Here is a 21,922-nt window from a genome sequence, read left to right as displayed (position 1 = left end):
TTTGCTTCTTCTGAGGCTATTTTTGGGAGAAAGGTTTTGCAAGCCGTGGTGCCTTCCATTTAGGTGACCTGATTTGCTCCCTCCCTTCATCCGTGTCCTAAAGCTTTGGTATTGGTTCCCACAAGTAAGGATGACGCCGTGGACCGGACACACCTATGTTGGAGAAAACAGAATTTATGTTTACCTGATAAATTTCTTTCTCCAACGGTGTGTCCGGTCCACGGCCCGCCCTGGTTTTTTAATCAGGTCTGCTAATTTATTTTCTTTAACTACAGTCACCACGGTACCATATGGTTTCTCCTATGCTATTATTCCTCCTTAACGTCGGTCGAATGACTGGGGTAGGCGGAGCCTAGGAGGGATCATGTGACCAGCTTTGCTGGGCTCTTTGCCATTTCCTGTTGGGGAAGAGAATATCCCACAAGTAAGGATGACGCCGTGGACCGGACACACCGTTGGAGAAAGAAATTTATCAGGTAAACATAAATTCTGTTTTTTGGTTCTTCTGTTTCTGTTAAAACTATTAAAGTTCAGAGGCTAATTTGGCATATTTCAGATTAAGATGGGTAACACGACACACAATAGCCAGCACTCTCTTAAATGCATATCATTTGGCCAATGGTGGCATGTAAAGGCATCTTATTAGCTGGGTCCCTACAGCCTAAAAAAATAGGGTTTCACTGCCATTTTGTACTTTTTTTTTTCTTCCTAGACATACAAAAAACTGAGGTGTACTAGGTATACACATCCCGGGCTTCGGCTATACTTACAGCTGTGTTCACCACACACTAACAGCTCATCCATAGTTTTGTTCTTTGTTGGTGGATAATAATTTCTTGTTAGTACAATATTACAGAGAGCAAAGGGACTTCAGATTCAAATTAAAAATGTTAAATGCATGTTTTTGTTTAACTATCCCTTTACAGGACAGTCAGCTGATGTGTACACTGATGGCTGCTGTTATCAAAATGGCCGTTATGGAGCAAGTGGTGGAATTGGTGTTTACTGGGGCCCAGATAACTCACAGTAAGTGATCTAGAACATAACATTTGCAAATTTGTAATTAAACTCATCTGCCTCAATTAACTCTAATATTGGGCTATAGTATACCTTTGTATTGTGAAAAACTTAGAAAATTGAAATATTAGTCAGTAATGGATGCTATTGTTATAAAGAATACTAACAGTATTTTTGTTTACTCCACAGAAATGTTTCAAAAAGGCTGGAAGGGAGGCAGACCAATCAAAGGGCTGAAATTGAGGTAGTCATTTGTCATACATTTTGTGGTTCTAACTTTGTTTCAGCTTTTCTAAAGACGCCAATATTTTGGATTCTCAACATGTTCAGTAAATACTAATAGATTTTTATTCTTCCTCTTTGCACAATCCTACAGTATCTAACCAGAAAAATACACTTTAAAACTATACCGAATTCTAATTTTCCTTAAGATATGGAGTTCATGGCTTCATTCCTTACTGTTGGGAAATACAACACCTGGCCACCAGGAGGAGGCAAAGACACCCCAGCCAAAGGCTTAAAGGGACAGTCAAGTATAAATTAAACTTTCTCCTGTTAAGTGTAGTCAGTCCACGGGTCATCATTACTTATGGCATATTAAGTCCTCCCCAACAGGAAGTGCAAGAGGATCACCCAAGCAGAGCTGCTATATAGCTCCTCCCCTCTATTTCACACCCAGTCATTCTCTTGCACCCAACTAATAGATAGGATGTGTGAGAGGACTGGTGATTAAACTTAGTTTTTTATATCTTCAATCAAAAGTTTGTTATTTTAAACGACACCGGAGTGTGTTTCCTTCTCAGGCAGAATTTGAAGAAGAATCTACCTGAGTTTTTTGTATATGATCTTAGCGGACGTAACTAAGATCCGTTTGCTGTTCTCGGCCATTCTGAGGAGTAAGGTAACTTCAGATCAGGGGACAGCGGGCAGGTTCACCTGCAAAGAGGTATGTTGCAGTATATTATTTTCTAAGGAATGGAATTGACTTTGAAAATACTGCTAATACCGATATAATGTAAGTACAGCCTTAAATGCAGTAGTAGCAACTGGTATCAGGCTGACATGTATATATGTTTACACTTAAGTATTTCTGGGGAATGGCATGGCACTTCACTGGGAAAATACTGTATGCATATAACTTTTAGCCTAACTTGCAGTGTGAGCGACTAGCAGCAGGCTTTTTAATGACATTTCATATATTAGATTTTAAACGTTTATTGGCATGTTAAATCGTTTAATTATCTGAGGTACTTGGTGAAAATTGTTTTGGGCTTTATTTTCCACATGGCTGTCGTTTTAAATTAAAACAGTTTACTGAGCTTCCCTCACTGTTGTAGTGTGAGTGGGAGGGGCCTATTTTGGCGCTTTTACTACGCATCAGAAATTCAGTCACAGTCTGTCTTTTTCTCCCTGCATGATCCAGGACGTCTCCACAGAGCTCAGGGGTCTTCAAAACTAGTTTTGAGGGAGGTAATCACTCACAGCAGACCTGTGAGACTGTGCTTGACTGTGATAAAAACGCGTATATTGTCAATTGTTATACGTTTTTTTTTTTTTTTTCTGATATTAAGGGTTAATCATCCATTGCTAATGTGTGCAATCCTTTGCTAAATTTGGTTTATATAACTAATCCGGTTCATTTTTATTCAACTGTGTCAGTTTTTTTGTGTGCTTCTTAAAGGCACAGTAACGTTTTTACATATTGCTTGTAAATTTAGTTGAAAAGTATTTCCAAGCTTGCTAGTCTAATTGCTAGTTTGTTTAAACATGTCTGACACAGAGGAAACTCTTTGTGCAATATGTTCAAAAGCCAAGGTGGAGCCCAATAGAAATTTATGTACTAATTGCATTGATGCTACTTTAAATAAAAGTCAATCTGTACATGTTAAGCAACATTCACCAGACAACGAGGGGGAAGTTATGCCGACTAACTTGCCTCACGTGTTAGTACCTGCATCTCCCGCTCAGGAGGTGCGTGATATTGTAACGCCAAGTACATCAGGGCGGCCATTACAAATCACTTTACAAGACATGGCTAATGTTATGACTGAAGTTTTGTCTAAATTGCCAGAACTTAGAGGTAAACGAGATCACTCTGGGATGAGAACAGAGTATACTGATAATGCTAGGGCCATGTCTGATACTGCGTCACAATATGCAGAGCATGAGGACGGAGAGCTTCATTCTGCGGGTGACGGATCTGATCCAAATAAATTGGATTCAGACATTTCAAATTTTAAGTTTAAGCTGGAAAACCTCCGTGTATTGCTAGGGGAGGTGTTAGCGGCTCTGAATGATTGTAACACAGTTGCAATCCCAGAGAAAATGTGTAGGTTGGATAAATATTTTGCGGTACCGACGAGTACTGACGTTTTTTCTATACCTAAGAGACTTACTGAAATTATTACTAAGGAGTGGGACAGACCCGGTGTGCCTTTCTCACCCCCTCCTATATTCAGAAAAATGTTTCCAATAGACGCCACCACACGGGACTTATGGCAAACGGTCCCTAAGGTGGAGGGAGCAGTTTCTACTTTAGCTAAGCGTACCACTATCCCGGTGCAGGATAGCTGTGCCTTTTCAGTTCCAATGGATAAAAAGTTAGAGGGTTACCTTAAGAAAATGTTTGTTCAACAAGGTTTTATATTACAACCCCTTGCATGCATTGCGCCTGTCACGGCTGCGGCAGCATTTTGGTTTGAGTCCCTGGAAGAGACTCTTGACTCAGCGACATTAGATGAGATTTCACTTAAGCTTAAAACCCTTAAGCTAGCTAATTCATTTATTTCTGATGCCGTAGTACATTTAACTAAACTTACGGCTAAGAATTCCGGATTCGCCATCCAGGCACGCAGAGCGCTGTGGCTAAAATCCTGGTCAGCTGATGTAACTTCTAAATCGAAACTACTTAACATACCTTTCAAGGGGCAGACCTTATTCGGGCCCGGTTTGAAAGAAATTATCGCTGATATTACGGGAGGTAAAGGCCATGCCCTGCCTCAAGACAGAGCCAAACCCAGGGCTAGACAGTCTAATTTTCGTGCCTTTCGTAATTTCAAGGCAGGAGCAGCTTCAACTTCCTCTGCTCCAAAACAGGAAGGAGCTGTTGCTCGCTACAGACAAGGCTTGAAACCTAACCAGGCCTGGAACAAGGGCAAGCAGGCCAGAAAGCCTGCTGCTGCCCCTAAGACGGCATGAAGTGAGGGCCCCCGATCCGGTAACGGATCTAGTGGGGGGCAGACTCTCTTCGCCCAGGCTTGGGCAAGAGATGTCCAGGATCCCTGGGCGTTGGAGATCATATCTCAGGGATATCTTCTGGACTTCAAGGCTTCTCCTCCACAAGGGAGATTTCACCTTTCAAGGTTGTCAACAAACCAGATAAAGAAAGAGGCGTTTCTACACTGTGTACAAGACCTTTTACTAATGGGAGTGATCCATCCAGTTCCGCGGTCGGAACACGGACAAGGGTTTTACTCAAACCTGTTTGTGGTTCCCAAAAAAGAGGGAACCTTCAGACCAATATTGGATTTAAAGATCCTAAACAAATTCCTAAGAGTTCCATCATTCAAGATGGAAACTATTCGGACAATCTTACCCATGATCCAAAGAGGTCAGTACATGACCACAGTGGATTTAAAGGATGCTTACCTTCACATACCGATTCACAGAGAACATTACCGGTATCTAAGGTTTGCCTTCCTAGACAAGCATTACCAGTTTGTAGCTCTTCCCTTCGGGTTGGCTACGGCTCCAAGAATCTTTACAAAGGTTCTGGGCTCTCTTCTGGCGGTACTAAGACCGCGAGGAATTTCGGTAGCTCCGTACCTAGACGACATTCTGATACAAGCATCAAGCTTTCAAACTGCCAAGTCTCATACAGAGTTAGTACTGGCATTTCTAAGATCACATGGGTGGAAAGTAAACGAGGAGAAGAGTTCTCTCTTACCACTCACAAGAGTTCCCTTCTTGGGGACTCTTATAGATTCTGTCGAAATGAAAATTTACCTGACAGAGGACAGGTTAACAAAGCTTGCACCTCAGACCGCTGCAATTGTGCATGCTAAGTCAGTGGAATGGGGATTACTCAGATTTGTCCCCTACGCTGAATCTGGATCAGGAGACCAGAGATTCTCTTCTATGGTGGCTTTCTCGGCCACATCTGTCCAGGGGGATGCCCTTCAGCAGGCCAGACTGGACAATTGTAACTACAGACGCCAGCCTTCTAGGTTGGGGCGCTGTCTGGAATTCCCTGAAGGCTCAGGGATCATGGACTCAAGAGGAGAGTCTCCTTCCAATAAACATCCTGGAATTGAGAGCAGTTCTCAATGCCCTACTGGCTTGGCCTCAGTTAGCAACTCTGAGGTTTATCAGATTTCAGTCGGACAACATCACGACTGTGGCTTACATCAACCATCAGGGAGGGACAAGAAGTTCCTTAGCGATGATGGAAGTATCAAAGATAATTCCTGGGCAGAGTCTCACTCTTGCCACCTGTCAGCGATCCACATCCCAGGAGTGGACAACTGGGAGGCGGATTTCCTAAGTCGCCAGACTTTTCATCCGGGGGAGTGGGAACTTCATCCGGAGGTCTTTGCCCAAATACTTCGACGTTGGGGCAAACCAGATATGGATCTCATGGCGTCTCGCCGGAACGCCAAGCTTCCTCGTTACGGGTCCAGGTCCAGGGACCCGGGAGCGGTCCTGATAGATGCCTTGACAGCACCTTGGACCTTCAGGATGGCTTATGTGTTTCCACCCTTCCCGATGCTTCCTCGTTTGATTGCCAGGATCAAACAGGAGAAAGCATCAGTGATTCTAATAGCGCCTGCGTGGCCACGCAGGACCTGGTATGCAGATCTAGTGGACATGTCATCCTGTCCACCTTGGTCTCTGCCTCTGAGACAGGACCTTCTAATTCAGGGTCCTTTCAAACATCGAAATCTAATTTCTCTGAAGCTGACTGCATGGAGAATTTCCCACAAAATAGGGGAAGGAGAGAACGGGATACCCGGTCTTCCCCATTCCCTTGCAAAAATGTCCGAAATTCTCTTAGGAACCGGAAAAACATCGGAATTAGAAGGAACCTCTAAGTATTTGTCCATCTTACACAATTTCTCTGGTGGGACCACAATAGAGTCAGTCGTCTAGAGTCATCAAAACCTCTCGCAGCAACAGACGGAGGTGTTCCAGTTTTAAATCTGAAAGACATGACGTCCGAATCTGTCTGGGGCAATGCACTTCCTGAGTCAGACAGTTCCCCCTCAGACAGGGTCTAACTACCCACCAATTCTGAGCCCTGGGAGGGTACATCGGAGATAGCCATCAAAGCATCAGAAGTCGCAGGGGCCACATGGGCTTCTGTCCTGTTGCGTTTGCCTTGTAACACTGGCAACTTAGATAAAACTTCTGATAGAATGGATGACATAACTGCAGCCATATCCTGCAGAGTGAATGAAGTGGACACAGTTGAAGAACACTGAGTCGCTTGGGCGGGCGTTAAAGGTTGTAACGCTTGGGGAGAAAGTTGCGGCATACCCTGAATTTCATCAGTCTGAGAAACATCCTTAGATATACTTGTATTAAAAAGATGTGTTCTTTAAATTGTAAAGCTCTCAGTACATGAGGGACAAAAAGTAATAGGGGGGTTCCACATTGGCATCTAAACACATAGAACATGTACTTTCCAGAAGTTTAGACATGACAAACAAAACAGCAATCGCAATATTGGTCGTTTTAATGTGAGTAAAAAACAAACCCCTTAAGTAATTTTGTTGAAAAAAAAAACGATGTACTGTGCCTTTAAAAAATAAGTATACTTTTTTACTGCACCGCAATAATATGAAACAAGGCAACCACAGGACTATCTTTAAAATTGTCCGGTATGCTGTATATACAAGTTATGTGGATTTAAGAATCAGCACCTCGCCACACCTACCTGCGCCCCCATGAGTCCTGCTCCCAAGACCACATCGTAGCTCTGAGAACCTTTCCAATAGTCAGGATCCGGATAACAAGTGCGCGTCTGCGCGCGAACAACTAGGCCCCGCCCATAGATAGTGGGTGGACTTGGCCCTGAATATCGATCCTCATAAGAAAAAAAAAATTTTGGATCACCGATCTGACCAAAGTCATGCAAATATAAGCCAAATGTGCCCCCACAAATAAAAAACGCTCTCTTGTTCCCATTAAATTACAAACGTTAATGCAGAACACTTAGCTGCCACACACTCCCTGCGTCATAGCCCTGATCACATCCAACTGAATAAACATTTATTAGTGTTCTGAAAGCACCTGCTAAGCTTTACCTAATAAAAGAGGGGATACCTATGCACACTACTCTCTACCCTGTGCAAATTGATCACCTCTTCCCGGTATAGGGAATCAGTATCAGTACTTTCTGAGATACTACAGTCTCCCCAAAAGTAAGTGACTGCACATACCTTAAAACTGAACGCAGTATAAGGCTGTCCCACACAATGAAGATTTTCTTTTACCTCACCTCCATCAGCTCTGTGTGGACAAAACAGGGTCTTAGATAATATCGGCAAAGACCATCAGCAGGGCAGCAAACAATATGGGAGCTTCAATTGGAATGACAGCCTCCCCAGTCCGTTGTTTAAAGTCAGAAGCTCCAACCCTGAGCAAAATAGTACACACCAGTACCATTTAAAAAATAAACACTTGATTGCAGAATATAAACTAACACCTCACTTTACCTCTTCCTATCGCTAACACAGGCAAAGAGAATGACTGGAGTGGGAGGGAAGGGAGGAGCTATATATACATAGCTCTGCTGTGGTGCTCTTTGCCTCCTCCTGATGACCAGGAGGCGATATCCCATAAGGATGAAATCCGTGGACTCGTCATATCTTTTAAAAGAAAAATAATATACACTTGATTGAAAAATCTAAACTAACACCTCACTTTGCCTCTTCCTATCACCAACGCAGGCAAAGAGAATGATTGGGTTGGGAGGGAAGGGAGGAGCTATTTATGCAGCTCTGCTTTGGAGCTCTTTGCCTCCTACTGCTGACCAGAAGGCGATATCCCACAAGTAAGGATGAAATCCGTGGACTCATATCTGGTAAAGGAAAGGAAGAGTTATCTATATCTAATGTACATGAATATATATATCCATATATAGAGTGTCAATTTTTTTTCTGCGTACATACCACAATCCTGTATAACTCCAGAAAATAAAAATTAGCACTTACCTTAGAAGTCTGCCCGGCAGTAAGGCAGTTCACCCGGCTTGCAAGGTCCTCTCCCTCACATTGGTGTGTGGAAACAAAATGTACGTAGCATTTTCTCCCTCAGACTTTCACAAACAGGGCAGCATACTATCTATGGGAGGCGCAGTGAGAATTATGTCCCACAAGTTCCCATTGCTTTAAAGCCACCAAAGCTCTCCTATAGAGACTGATATGGACTACGGCTACACGCTAGAACAAAGCAGTACACTCTGGCATTACTTTAAAAATAATAAACTCTTGATAGAAGAATCGAATCTAACACCACACTTTACCTCTTCCTATCACTAACGTAGGCAAAGAGAATGACTGGGGTGGGAGGGAAGGGAGGAGCTATTTAACAGCTCTGCTGTGGTGCTCTTTGCCTCCTCCTGCTGACCAGGTGATGAATATCCCATTAGTAATTAAGATGATCCGTGGACTCATCGTGTCATAAAAAAGAAAAGGCAACCTCTGGATGGAGGATTAGATGCGTTACGGGGAACTGCATGTGGAGTTGATAATGTAGCAAGGGTAGTAATCTCACGGGACGACGAGTCTTGAGAGGTAGGGACTAAGACAGCAGGCTTGTCTCCCATCTTAGACTTTATAACCGTGTTAAGGCATGTTAATTGAGTGGGCAAGAAAAAACATAATTTATGCTTACCAGATAAATTCCTTTCTCCTGTAGTGTAGTCAGTCCACGGGTCATCATTACTTATGGGATATTAACTCCTCCCCAACAGGAAGTGCAAGGGGATCACCCAAGCAGAGCTGCTATATAGCTCCTCCCCTCTACGTCACACCCAGTCATTCGACCAGGAACCAAACGAGAAAGGAGAAACTATAGGGTGCAGTGGTGACTGGAGTATAATTAAAAAATTTAGACCTGCCTTAAAAAACAGGGCGGGCCGTGGACTGACTACACTACAGGAGAAAGGAATTTATCAGGTAAGCATAAATTATGTTTTCTCCTGTTAAGTGTAGTCAGTCCACGGGTCATCATTACTTATGGGATACCAATACCAAAGCTAAGTACACGGATGACGGGAGGGACAGGCAGGATCTCTATACGGAAGGAACCACTGCCTGAAGAACCTTTCTCCCAAAAACAGCCTCAGAAGAAGCAAAAGTGTCAAATTTGTAAAATTTGGGAAAAGTATGAAGAGAAGACCAAGTTGCAGCCTTGCAAATCTGTTCAACAGAGGCCTCGTTCTTAAAGGCCCAAATGGAAGCCACAGCTCTAGTAGAATGAGCTGTAATCCTTTCAGGAGGTTGCTGTCCAGCAGTCTCATAGGCCAAACATATTATGCTACGAAGCCAAAAGGATAGAGAGGTAGCAGATGCTTTTTGACCTCTCCTCTGTCCAGAATAAACGACAAACAGGGAAGAAGTTTGTCGAAAATCTTTAGTTGCCTGTAAATAAAAATTTCAGGGCACGGACTAAATCTAGATTGTGCAGAAGTCGTTCCTTCTTTGAGGAAGGGTTAGGACACAATGATGGAACAACAATCTCTTGATATTCTTGTTAGTGACTACCTTAGGTAAGAACCCAGGTTTAGTACGCAGAACTACCTTATCTGAATGAAAAATCAGATACGGAGAATCACAATGTAAGGCTGATAATTCAGAGACTCTACGAGCCGAGGAAATAGCCATTAAAAACAGAACTTTCCAAGATAACAGCTTGATATCAATGGAGTGAAGGGGTTCAAACGGAACACCCTGTAAAACGTTAAGAACTAAGTTTAAGCTCCACGGCGGAGCAACAGATTTAAACACAGGCTTAATCCTGGCCAAAGCCTGACAAAAAGCCTGAACGTCTGGATGGATGATTAACCCTTAATATCAGAAAAAAACGTATAACAATTGACAATATAAACGTTTTTATCACAGTCAAGCACAGTCTCACAGGTCTGCTGTGAGTGATTACCTCCCTCAAAACTAGTTTTGAAGACCCTTGAGCTCTGTGGAGACGTCCTGGATCATGCAGGGAGAAAAAGACAGACTGTGACTGAATTTCTGATGCGTAGTAAAAGCGCCAAAATAGGCCCCTCCCACTCACACTACAACAGTGAGGGGAGCTCAGTAAACTGTTTTAATTTAAAACAACGACAGCCATGTGGAAAATAAAGCCCAAAACAATTTTCACCAAGTACCTCAGATAATTAAACATTTTAACATGCCAGCAAACGTTTAAAATCAAATATATGAAATGTCTTTTAAAAAGCCTGCTGCTAGTCGCTCCCACTGCAAGTTAGGCTAAAAGATATATGCATACAGTATTTTCCCAGTGAAGTGCCATTCCCCAGAAATACTTAAGTGTTAACATATATACATGTCAGCCTGATACCAGTTGCTACTACTGCATTTAAGGCTGTACTTACATTATATCGGTATTAGCAGTATTTTCAAAGTCAATTCCATTCCTTAGAAAATAATATACTGCAACATACCTCTTTGCAGGTGAACCTGCCCGCTGTCCCCTGATCTGAAGTTACCTTACTCCTCAGAATAGCCGAGAACAGCAAACGGATCTTAGTTACGTCCGCTAAGATCATATACAAAAACTCAGGTAGATTCTTCTTCAAATTCTGCCTGAGAAGGAAACACACTCCGGTGTCGTTTAAAATAAACTTTTGATTGAAGATATAAAAAAACTAAGTTTAATCACCACAGTCCTCTCACACATCCTATCTATTAGTTGGGTGCAAGAGAATGACTGGGTGTGACGTAGAGGGCAGGAGCTATATAGCAGCTCTGCCTGGGTGATCCTCTTGCACTTCCTGTTGGGAGAGTTAATATCCCATAAGTAATGATGACCCGTGGACTGACTACACTTAACAGGAGAAAACCACGGCCTCCTCACACAATATAAACAGTTCCGATTTAGTACAGAACCTTCTAACATGGAGTCCTCCATAGCTCAGGTTATACTCACAGGAGGACACAAATAAAAACGTTTTTATTATGGAAAACTGCACCTTTATACTCCCAATGGCTGGGGCACTCACCACCTTCTAGACCCAGACAGATAAGAGGAAACGCTCTCCTCAGGTTCAAGTCTCAGCCGGAATGGAGTAAACTAACATAAATGTTATTAGAAGAACCGCAAGTAATAGGAGCTGTGCAAATAAACATGTTCATTCATCAAAATCTTTATAAATAATTTTGTACTTGTATTTTTTATTTCTCAATTACCCTCCGTTTCACCAAAACTGTCCGCCCGACATCTACCCCCATTTGATTGACAATTTTTTTCGTCTTTTTCTCCAATTCCTTCGCTTCCCCCGTGGCGTCCTGCCCCTTTCTACCCACGTCATTGGTAACAATAGCGCATGCGTCTAATTTCTGCTCTCGTCAAATACATCATGCGCGTGCATTATATGCGCATGCGTATTATGCTGTATGCTTTCCTTAGATACATTGACTCAGTCAGTGTTACAGCGCGCTAGAGAAGAAAGGAAGTGAATTTACAGTTTGCCGTTTCTAATCCTCAAAACGGGTAATTATCATGTAAACTGAGGAATAGAAATAACGTTCTTTGAAATTGCCACGCATGCGCGAATTCTCTTACAATACGCATGCGCAGTTTGTTAAAAGTCTTGTGCACGAGCTTGGTAGTGACACGGCGGACTGGTTGAAACGATCGCTACGTCAACAGGGCCAAATAAGGAAGTGGATCGGGGGAGGAGTAAACAGACGAAACAAAGGTTTTTTATATATAAAATTTAATAATAAATAATTGATTTTTTGCAAATTTTATCTTAGCGACTGTAATAGAGCATACTGTTTACATAGGTGGTGACCATCGGGTAAAAATTGACCTTCACTTTAAAACCTGTTTGTTTCAGCCAAAAACAGTCTCAGCCCAGGATATTAACCCTGGATCCTATCAAGGTATAAAGGAGCCACACTGTGACCACACTGTGTTTTATGTGTAAATTGAAACAATCTTACCTCCAGAATCCATGCTGTGGAACAGAACACAGCCTCTTAAGTATGACAGTCTTATAGCAGCGCTCCTGACATTAACTTGAGTGAGAGAAAGCAGGCAGTGAAACTCGTCAACACTGATTGCTTAGGAGCTTTTAGCAGTAGTCTGGATTGTTTTGCAGAAAAACTATCCCTACCTGTCCAGAAGCAATCTATTAGTGAGTGTATTGATGAAAGTTAGAAATGACTACTTAAAACTCCAGTCCTATCTCGAAGGGCAGATACCCTTTTTCAGGACTCTCCGAATCGTCTGACACTTCTCTGTCACCTACTAACGTGATGAAAGGCAAAGAATGACTGGGGTAATGAGGAAGTGGGAGGGATATTTAAAGGGACAGTCAACCATAGAATTGTTATTGTTTTAAAAGATAGATAATCCCTTTATTACTCATTCCCCAGTTTTGCATAACCAACAGTTATATTAATATACTTTTTACCTCTGATTACCTTGTATCTAGGAACCTTCCTCCAGCCCCCTGATCACATGACTGTGACTGTTTATTATCCATTGTCTTAAATTTAGCATTATATTGTGCTAGATCTTAAATAACTTTCTGTGCTTGAACACAGTGTTATCTATATAGGCCACGTGTACTTTCTGTCTCTTTGTGTTGAAGAGATTTAAAAAGAATGTGATAAGAGGCAGCCCTCAAAGGCTTAGAAATTAGCATATGAGTCTACCTATGTTTAGTTTAAACTAAGAATACCAAGAGAAAAAAGCAAATTTGATGATAAAAGTAAATTGGAAAGTCAATTAAAATTAAAAGTCCTATCTGAATAATGAAAACATAATTTATGCTTACCTGATAAATTCCTTTCTCCTGTAGTGTAGTCAGTCCACGGGTCATCATTACTTATGGGATATTAACTCCTCCCCAACAGGAAGTGCAAGAGGATCACCCAAGCAGAGCTGCTATATAGCTCCTCCCCTCTACGTCACACCCAGTCATTCGACCGAGAACCAAACGAGAAAGGAGAAACTATAGGGTGCAGTGGTGACTGGAGTATAATTAAAAAATTTAGACCTGCCTTAAAAAACAGGGCGGGCCGTGGACTGACTACACTACAGGAGAAAGGAATTTATCAGGTAAGCATAAATTATGTTTTCTCCTGTTAAGTGTAGTCAGTCCACGGGTCATCATTACTTATGGGATACCAATACCAAAGCTAAGTACACGGATGATGGGAGGGACAGGCAGGATCTCTATACGGAAGGAACCACTGCCTGAAGAACCTTTCTCCCAAAAACAGCCTCCGAAGAAGCAAAAGTGTCAAATTTGTAAAATTTGGAAAAAGTATGAAGAGAAGACCAAGTTGCAGCCTTGCAAATCTGTTCAACAGAGGCCTCGTTCTTAAAGGCCCAAGTGGAAGCCACAGCTCTAGTAGAATGAGCTGTAATCCTTTCAGGAGGTTGCTGTCCAGCAGTCTCATAGGCTAAGCGTATTATGCTACGAAGCCAAAAGGATAGAGAGGTAGCAGATGCTTTTTGACCTCTCCTCTGTCCAGAATAAACGACAAACAGGGAAGAAGTTTGTCGAAAATCTTTAGTTGCCTGTAAATAAAATTTCAGGGCACGGACTACATCTAGATTGTGCAGAAGTCGTTCCTTCTTTGAAGAAGGGTTAGGACACAATGATGGAACAACAATCTCTTGATTGATATTCTTGTTAGTGACTACCTTAGGTAAGAACCCAGGTTTAGTACGCAGAACTACCTTATCTGAATGAAAAATCAGATACGGAGAATCACAATGTAAGGCTGATAATTCAGAGACTCTACGAGCCGAGGAAATAGCCATTAAAAACAGAACTTTCCAAGATAACAGCTTGATATCAATGGAGTGAAGGGGTTCAAACGGAACACCCTGTAAAACGTTAAGAACTAAGTTTAAGCTCCACGGCGGAGCAACGGATTTAAACACAGGCTTAATCCTGGCCAAAGCCTGACAAAAAGCCTGAACGTCTGGGACTTCTGACAGACGCTTGTGTAAAAGGATGGACAGAGCTGAGATCTGTCCCTTTAACGAACTAGCAGATAAACCCTTTTCTAAACCTTCTTGTAGAAAAGACAATATCCTAGGAATCCTAACCTTACTCCATGAGTAACCCTTGGATTCGCACCAGTGTAAGTATTTACGCCATATCTTATGGTAAATTTTCCTGGTAACAGGTTTCCTAGCCTGTATTAAGGTATCAATTACTGGCTCCGAAAATCCACGCTTTAATAAAATTAAGCGTTCAATTTCCATGCAGTCAGCTTAAGAGAAATTAGATTTTGATGTTTGAAAGGACCCTGAATTAGAAGGTCCTGTCTTAGAGGCAGAGACCAAGGTGGACAGGATGACATGTCCACTAGATCTGCATACCAGGTCCTGCGTGGCCACGCAGGCGCTATTAGAATCACTGATGCTTTCTCCTGTTTGATCCTGGCAATCAAACGAGGAAGCATCGGGAAGGGTGGAAACACATAAGCCATCCTGAAGGTCCAAGGTGCTGTCAAGGCATCAGGACCGCTCCCGGGTCCCTGGACCCGTAACGAGGAAGCTTGGCGTTCCGGCGAGACGCCATGAGATCCATATCTGGTTTGCCCCAACGTCGAAGTATTTGGGCAAAGACCTCCGGATGAAGTTCCCACTCCCCCGGATGAAAAGTCTGGCGACTTAGGAAATCCGCCTCCCAGTTGTCCACTCCTGGAATGTGGATCGCTGACAGGTGGCAAGAGTGAGACTCTGCCCAGCGAATTATCTTTGATACTTCCATCATCGCTAAGGAACTTCTTGTCCCTCCCTGATGGTTGATGTAAGCCACAGTCGTGATGTTGTCCGACTGAAACCTGATAAACCTCAGAGTTGCTAACTGAGGCCAAGCCAGAAGGGCATTGAGAACTGCTCTCAATTCCAGAATGTTTATTGGAAGGAGACTCTGCTCTTGAGTCCATGATCCCTGAGCCTTCAGGGAAGTCCAGACAGCGCCCCAACCTAGTAGGCTGGCGTCTGTAGTTACAATTGTCCAGTCTGGCCTGCTGAAGGGCATCCCCCTGGACAGATGTGGCCGAGAAAGCCACCATAGAAGAGAATCACTGGTCTCCTGATCCAGATTCAGCGTAGGGGACAAATCTGAGTAATCCCCATTCCACTGACTTAGCATGCACAATTGCAGCGGTCTGAGGTGCAGGCGTGCAAAAGGAACTATGTCCATTGCCGCTACCATTAAGCCGATTACCTCCATGCATTGAGCCACTGACGGGTGTTGAATGGAATGAAGGGCACGGCAAGCATTTAGAAGCTTTGTTAACCTGTCCTCTGTCAGGTAAATTTTCATTTCTACAGAATCTATAAGAGTCCCCAAGAAGGGAACTCTTGTCAGTGGTAAGAGAGAACTCTTCTCCTCGTTTACTTTCCACCCATGCGATCTTAGAAATGCCAGTACTAACTCTGTATGAGACTTGGCAGTTTGAAAGCTTGACGCTTGTATCAGAATGTCGTCTAGGTACGGAGCTACCGAAATTCCTCGCGGTCTTAGTACCGCCAGAAGAGAGCCCAGGACCTTTGTAAAGATTCTTGGAGCCGTAGCCAACCCGAAGGGAATAGCTACAAACTGGTAATGCTTGTCTAGGAAGGCAAACCTTAGATACCGGTAATGTTCTCTGTGAATCGGTATGTGAAGGTAAGCATCCTTTAAATCCACTGTGGTCATGTACTGACCTCTTTGGATCATGGGTAAGATTGTCCGAATAGTTTCCATCTTGAATGATGGAACTCTTAGGAATTTGTTTAGGATCTTTAAATCCAATATTGGTCTGAAGGTTCCCTCTTTTTTGGGAACCACAAACAGATTTGAGTAAAACCCTTGTCCGTGTTCCGACCGCGGAACTGGATGGATCACTCCCATTAGTAAAAGGTCTTGTACACAGCGTAGAAACGCCTCTTTCTTTATCTGGTTTGTTGAAAACCTTGAAAGGTGAAATCTCCCTTGTGGAGGAGAAGCTTTGAAGTCCAGAAGATATCCCTGAGATATGATCTCCAACGCCCAGGGATCCTGGACATCTCTTGCCCAAGCCTGGGCGAAGAGAGAGAGTCTGCCCCCCACTAGATCCGTTACCGGATCGGGGGCCCTCACTTCATGCTGTCTTAGGGGCAGCAGCAGGCTTTCTGGCCTGCTTGCCCTTGTTCCAGGCCTGGTTAGGTTTCAAGCCTTGTCTGTAGCGAGCAACAGCTCCTTCCTGTTTTGGAGCAGAGGAAGTTGAAGCTGCTCCTGCCTTGAAGTTACGAAAGGCACAAAAATTAGACTGTCTAGCCCTGGGTTTGGCTCTGTCTTGAGGCAGGGTGTGGCCTTTACCTCCCGTAATATCAGCGATAATTTCTTTCAAACCGGGCCCAAATAAAGTCTGCCCCTTGAAAGGTATGTTAAGTAGTTTCGATTTAGAAGTTACATCAGCTGACCAGGATTTTAGCCACAGCGCTCTGCGTGCCTGAATGGCGAATCCGGAATTCTTAGCCGTAAGTTTAGTTAAATGTACTTCGGCATCAGAAATAAATGAATTATCTAGCTTAAGGGTTTTAAGCTTAAGTGAAATCTCATCTAATGTCGCTGAGTCAAGGGTCTCTTCCAGAGACTCAAACCAAAATGCTGCCGCAGCCGTGACAGGCGCAATGCATGCAAGGGGTTGTAATATAAAACCTTGTTGAACAAACATTTTCTTAAGGTAACCCTCTAATTTTTTATCCATTGGATCTGAAAAGGCACAGCTATCCTCCACCGGGATAGTGGTACGCTTAGCTAAAGTAGAAACTGCTCCCTCCACCTTAGGGACCGTTTGCCATAAGTCCCGAGTGGTGGCGTCTATTGGAAACATTTTTCTGAATATAGGAGGGAGTGAGAAAGGCACACCGGGTCTGTCCCACTCCTTAGTAATAATTTCAGTAAGTCTCTTAGGTATAGGAAAAACGTCAGTACTCGTCGGTACCGCAAAATATTTATCCAACCTACACATTTTCTCTGGGATTGCAACTGTGTTACAATCATTCAGAGCCGCTAACACCTCCCCTAGCAATACACGGAGGTTTTCCAGCTTAAACTTAAAATTTGAAATGTCTGAATCCAATTTATTTGGATCAGATCCGTCACCCGCAGAATGAAGCTCTCCGTCCTCATGCTCTGCAAATTGTGACGCAGTATCAGACATGGCCCTAGCATTATCAGTATACTCTGTTCTCATCCCAGAGTGATCTCGTTTACCTCTAAGTTCTGGCAATTTAGACAAAACTTCAGTCATAACATTAGCCATGTCTTGTAAAGTGATTTGTAATGGCCGCCCTGATGTACTTGGCGTTACAATATCACGCACCTCCTGAGCGGGAGATGCAGGTACTGACACGTGAGGCAAGTTAGTCGGCATAACTTCCCCCTCGTTGTCTGGTGAATGTTGCTTAACATGTACAGATTGACTTTTATTTAAAGTAGCATCAATGCAATTAGTACACAAATTTCTATTGAGCTCCACCTTGGCTTTTGAACATATTGCACAAAGAGATTCCTCTGTGTCAGACATGTTTAAACAAACTAGCAATTAGACTAGCAAGCTTGGAAATACTTTTCAACTAAATTTACAAGCAATATGTAAAAACGTTACTGTGCCTTTAAGAAGCACACAAAAAAAACTGACACAGTTGAATAAAAATGAACCGGATTAGTTATATAAACCAAATTTAGCAAAGGATTGCACACATTAGCAATGGATGATTAACCCTTAATATCAGAAAAAAACGTATAACAATTGACAATATAAGTCAAGCACAGTCTCACAGGTCTGCTGTGAGTGATTACCTCCCTCAAAACTAGTTTTGAAGACCCCTGAGCTCTGTGGAGACGTCCTGGATCATGCAGGGAGAAAAAGACAGACTGTGACTGAATTTCTAATGCGTAGTAAAAGCGCCAAAATAGGCCCCTCCCACTCACACTACAACAGTGAGGGAAGCTCAGTAAACTGTTTTAATTTAAAACAAACGACAGCCATGTGGAAAATAAAGCCCAAAACAATTTTCACCAAGTACCTCAGATAATTAAACGATTTAACATGCCAGTAAACGTTTAAAATCTAATATATGAAATGTCATTAAAAAGCCTGCTGCTAGTCGCTCACACTGCAAGTTAGGCAAAAAGTTATATGCATACAGTATTTTCCCAGTGAAGTGCCATTCCCCAGAAATACTTAAGTGTAAACATATATACATGTCAGCCTGATACCAGTTGCTACTACTGCATTTAAGGCTGTACTTACATTATATCGGTATTAGCAGTATTTTCAAAGTCAATTCCATTCCTTTAGAAAATAATAACATAATTTATGCTTACCTGATAAATTCCTCTCTCCTGTAGTGTAGTCAGTCGACGGGTCATCATTACTTATGGGATATTAACTCCTCCCCAACAGGAAGTGCAAGAGGATCACCCAAGCAGAGCTGCTATATAGCTCCTCCCCTCTACGTCACACCCAGTCATTCGACCGAGAACCAAACGAGAAAGGAGAAACTATAGGGTGCAGTGGTGACTGGAGTATAATTAAAATTTTTTGACCTGCCTTAAAAAACAGGGCGGGCCGTGGACTGAGTACACTACAGGAGAAAGGAATTTATCAGGTAAGCATAAATTATGTTTTCTCCTGTTAAGTGTAGTCAGTCCACGGGTCATCATTACACGGGTCATCATCTCTCCTTCCCCTAATGTACCCTATAGCTGACTCCGTTCAGGACTCTTGGCAGACGGTCCCTAAGGTGGAGGGAGCTATCTCTACTCTGGCGACGCATACGACTATTTCTATCGTGGACAATTGTGCTTTCAAAGACCACATGGATAAGAAGTTGGAGGGTCTTCTCAAGAAACTATGTTAATCAAGGGTTTTTATTGCAACCACTGCATTGTAACAGTCACGGCTGCTTTTTGGTTTGAAGCTCTAGAAGAGTCTTTTAGGACGGAGACTTCTTTAGAGGATATACAAGATAGAATTAGGGCCCTTAAGCTGGCTACTTCTTTTATTACGGATGCTGCCTTTCAGATCACTAAATCTGCTGCCTTTCAGATCACTAAATTGGCGGCTAAGAGTTTGGGATTTTCCATCTTAGCACGGAGAGCCCTATGGTTGAAATCTTGGTCTGCGGATGTGTCCTCTAAATCCAAGCTTTTGGCTATTCCTTTCAAGGGAAAGACCCTATTCGGGCCTGACTTGAAAGAAATCATTTCTGACATTACGGCAGGTAAGGGTCACCTCCTCCCTCAGGATAAGACATCTAAACAAAGGGGAAGACAGAGTAATTTTCGTTCCTTTTGCAATTTCAAAGGAGTCACCCTTCCCTCTGCCACTAAGCAGGAAGGGAATTATTCACAAGCCAAGTCCACCTGGAGACCCAACCAGGCTTGGAACAAGGGTAAACAACCCAAGAAGCCCTCTGCTGCTCCCAAGTCAGCATGAAGGGGCGGCCCCCGAACCGACACCGGATCTAGTAGGGGGCAGACTTTCTCTTTCTCCAGGCTTGGATAAGAAGACGTTCAGGATCCCTGGACACTAGAAATCGTGTCTCAAGGGTATCAGTTGGAGTTCAAAAATTCCTTCCCAAGGGGAAGGTTTCTTTCACAATTGTCTGTAGACCAGATAAAGAGAGGTGTTCTTACGTTGTGTAAAAGACCTCTCCACTATGGGAGTATTTTGTCCCGTTCCAAAACAGGGGCAGGGATTTTGCTCAAATATTTTTGTGGTTCCCAAAAATGAGGAAACGTTCTGACCCATTTTAGATCTCAAGAGTCTAAACAAGTTCCTCAGAGTTACATCCTTCAAGATGGAGACTATTCGGACAATTCTTGATTTGATTCAGGAGGGTCAATATATGACTACCGTGGACTCAAAGGATGCATATCTTCATATTCCTATCCACAGAGATCACCAGTTCCTTAGGTTTGCCTTTCTGGACAAACATTTTCAGTTTGTGGCCCTTCCTTTCGGGCTGGCCACGGCACCCAGGATCTTCACAAACGTTCTCGGGTCTCTGCTGGCGGTTCTCAGGCCACGGGGCATTGCAGTTGGGCCTTATCTGGATGATATTCTGATCCAGGCGTCTTATCTGACAATCTCATACTGACATGGTCTTATCCTTTCTAAGGACTCACGGGTGGAAGGTGAATCTAGAAAAGAGTACACTAATTCCACAGATAAGGATTCCTTTCCTAGGAATTCTTAATAGACTCTATATCCATGAAAAGCTTCTTGGTGGTTGTCGCAGGATCATCTGTTCCAAGGGATGTGCTTCCGCAGACCCTCATGGGTGATAGTGACAACGGACGCCAGTCTACTAGGATGGGGTGCAGTCTGGAATTCCCTGAAGGATCAGGGTGTGTGGACTCGGTCGGAGTCTCTACTTTCAATCAATATTCTTTAGTTGAGGGCAATATTCAATGCTCTTCAGGCTTGGCCTCCGTTGGCTTGGGCCAAATTCATCCGATTTCAGTCGGACAACATCACGACTGACTTACATCAATCAGGGAGGAACAAGGCGTTCCTTAGCGATGACAGAAGTATCCAAGATAATTTGGTGGCGGAGGCTCACTCTTATCTGTCCGCAATCTACATCCCAGGAGTGGACAACTGGGAAGCAGATTTCTCTTGTAAGGTGTATCCAGTCCACGGATCATCCATTACTTGTGTGATATTCTCCTTCCCAACAGGAAGTTGCAAGAGGACACCCACAGCAGATCTGTTATATAGCTCCTCCCCTAACTGCCATACCCAGTCATTCTCTTGCAACTCTCAACAAAGATGGAGGTAGTAAGAGGAAAGTGGTGAAATATAGTTAGTTTTTGTCTTCAATCAAAAGTTTATTTTTAAATGGTACCGGAGTTGTACTATTTTATCTCAGGCAGCATTTAGAAGAAGAATCTGCCTGCGTTTTCTATGATCTTAGCAGAAGTAACTAAGATCCACTGCTGTTCTCACATATGTCTGAGGAGTGAGGTAACTTCAGAGGGAGAATGGCGTGCAGGTTTTCCTGCAATGAGGTATGTGCAGTTTTTTTAAGTTTTTCTAGGGATGGAATTGCTAGAAAATGCTGCTACCGGATTAAAGTAAGTTAAGCCTAAATACAGTGATTTAATAGCGACTAGTATCAGGCTTACTATTAGAGATATATACTCTTATAAATGTGCAATATAAAACGTTTGCTGGCATGTTTAATCGTTTTTATATATGCTTTGGTAATAAAACCTATTGGGGCCTAGTTTTTTCCACATGGCTGGCTTGATTTTTGCCTAGAAACAGTTTCCTGAGGCTTTCCACTGTTGTAGTATGAGTGGGAGGGGCCTATTTCTCCTACATTGGTTTGTCCGGTCCACGGCTTCATCCTTAATTGTGGGATATTCTCATTCCCTACAGGAAGTGGCAAAGAGAGCACAACAACAGAGCTGTCCATATAGCTCCCCCTCTAGCTCCGCCCCCCAGTCATTCTCTTTGCCGCTCTGTACAAGTAGCATCTCCACGGGGGTGGTAAAGAGTATGTGGTGTTAGTTGTAGTTTTTTATTTCTTCTATCAAGAGTTTGTTATTTTAAAATAGTGCCGGTTTGTACTATTTACTCTGCAACAGAAAATGAAGAAGATTTCTGTTAAAGAGGAGTATGATTTTAGCACCAGTAACTAA

General features: G+C 43.0%; 1 long non-coding RNA gene across 1 annotated transcript in view; it reads left to right on the top strand.

Annotated features, from left to right (window-relative positions):
* The first annotated feature begins 957 nt into the window (after positions 1 to 957).
* Positions 958 to 21,922, top strand: part of LOC128643530 (uncharacterized) — a 34,470-nt gene continuing 13,505 nt past the window's right edge. Inside the window, exons 1-2 of the long non-coding RNA XR_008399833.1 lie at positions 958 to 1,026; positions 1,207 to 1,261. This is a non-coding gene — a long non-coding RNA (uncharacterized LOC128643530). The remainder of the gene's footprint in view (positions 1,027 to 1,206; positions 1,262 to 21,922) is intronic.

The sequence above is a fragment of the Bombina bombina genome, unplaced genomic scaffold, assembly GCF_027579735.1.
Source record: "Bombina bombina isolate aBomBom1 unplaced genomic scaffold, aBomBom1.pri scaffold_961, whole genome shotgun sequence".
Classification (NCBI taxonomy): Eukaryota; Metazoa; Chordata; class Amphibia; order Anura; family Bombinatoridae; genus Bombina; species Bombina bombina.
This window is presented reverse-complemented; position numbering and strand designations above follow the sequence as displayed.